General features: G+C 47.2%; 1 protein-coding gene across 1 annotated transcript in view; it reads right to left on the reverse strand.

Annotated features, from left to right (window-relative positions):
- Positions 1 to 1,982, reverse strand: part of ALK (ALK receptor tyrosine kinase) — a 621,621-nt gene that overhangs the window by 171,810 nt on the left and 447,829 nt on the right. The window lies entirely within an intron of this gene.

Raw genomic sequence — 1,982 nt, forward strand, 5'->3', positions numbered from 1 at the left:
TGGGGTAAAAAAGTTCTCTTGTGTAAGCCACCTAATTTGTGGCGCTTTTGTCATGGTAGCCTTAGCAAACTAATAAAGTGGCTTGTTCAAAATCATCCTAAGTGGAGAAACAAACTTTAAATGATTTTCACTTAACATCGATAAACAGCACCATTTTTCTGTGTGAACACCAGTCCATGACAGGCAGCCGCAGGCTGCCGAGAATATGACTCATTTCTCATCAAGAAGCCCCATTTTTCTTGGGGCCAGAAGGAGTGCAGGATATCTTTCTACACATTCATCTCGGCCTCCCAGATAAATAATATCACCAACGTCTTGAGGGAGGACCCACTGCAGAATGGTACTTGGAAGTGCTTGCTGAAGCCCAGGCATCATGGGCCCATCAGTTCGCCCAGGTAATGCTCTTATCTTTAAGCCACGCTTGAGGAGACTAATGGAATTGGACTTCAGGCTTCTACCATGTCAGCCACGTGGGAGCTTTCTGGAACACAACGGACAGAATCGCTGGAGAGGCCCTCAGATTGTGCCAATAATGTGTTCACCTGGGAGCCAATTTCTGGGCTAGAACTACCACTAACATTTTGTATATGACATTAGAGAGTCAGCTCAAAACAGCGACCTGGAGTTTTTAAAGGATGCGGGGCCTGCTAGAAGCAGAGGCACAGGAGAGAGCCAGGAAGATTTGGGCCAGGGTGGGGAGAACGAGAATCCCTAGGATGGGGCCAGCCTGTCCTCCCCTCTCCTGAGTCCTCTCAGACTTCATGTATTTACAGGCAGAAAGCCCTGCACACTCAGACTTCTTTGACACTATCCCTGGCCCTATACAGTGGAAGCTGCGGTTTTCTGGGAAGGTCAGGCTCCTCGTTTTTGGCTGGTTCAGTCCTTCAGTAATATATTTCATCAATCAGGGCTTGGGGAAACAGTCACCTACAAGACAAGAATAGCTCATCTTCCTTTACCTGCTTCCCAAGACATGTATGCAAAGTGTCTTAGGAAGGGCTGCCTGGATGTGCGCTGTATTATAAATGTCACCACAGCGCTGGCAAACCTGCAATACAGTTTTGTTAAAACCAAAGCAAGCAGAAATCTCCAAAGAGTAAATAAAAACTGACTCCTGGGGAAAAAGTTGTAAAACCCATCTCTTTGCTGTTTTTTATTCATAGATCACGGAGCTGGAGCCTACCCAATGGTTTGGCATGTTTCTCACGAAGCCAGGAGGGAGAACAAAAGCCTTCTTCTCCTTCTCAGTCGATGGCATCTTCAAAGGACAGAGGACTTCAGGAACTGACTGTAACAAAGGCTGGGAAGCACCTCCCGGCTCGTATGAGCGCTGTGGGTGGTTCCGAAGCATGCTGACAGCTCGGAGCACGTTCAGAGACATCATTCAGAAGAGTCCGAGCCTTTGATTCAAGGGGCACAAAGCAGGCAGTGGACACATCTCCGGCTCGTCATGCTCACAGAATGGGGGTTGTGGAAGGGATCTGTTGTCTGCAAGCATCTCTGGCTTTGGAAAACTGCCAGTGGTGTCATCCAAGCAGTGATGGTAATAACTGTAATACTGCTATTAAATTATTATAATTATTATAATGCCTACCACTCCTTGAATGCCAATGCTGTGTCACACTGTGACACATTTAATCCATTTAGGAGATGCGAGGGGTAGGAGTTGTTGCACGGATGAGGAAACTGAGAGTCCAGCAGGTAAATTATCTTGTTTTCTATTTAGTAACAGAGCTGAGATGTAAACCAGGTTTGTCAGACTCCAAGTCCACAGCTATCTCTATATGCCCTGACTTTCTGGGCTGCTGCAGAAGATGAGGGAGGATGGCCTCAGACTTCCAGAGATCCCACAATTTCAGAGCCGAGAGATATCCCAGAGATGGTTGAGATAGTTTCTTGAGGGCCCACTGTGTGCAGATCACAGCATTTACTATGCGTATCAGGAGACTTAAACCTGAGCTGGGCTCAGGGCAGAGATGGGC

Source organism: Pteropus alecto, unplaced genomic scaffold (genome assembly GCF_000325575.1).
Source record: "Pteropus alecto unplaced genomic scaffold, ASM32557v1 scaffold61, whole genome shotgun sequence".
NCBI lineage: Eukaryota > Metazoa > Chordata > Mammalia > Chiroptera > Pteropodidae > Pteropus > Pteropus alecto.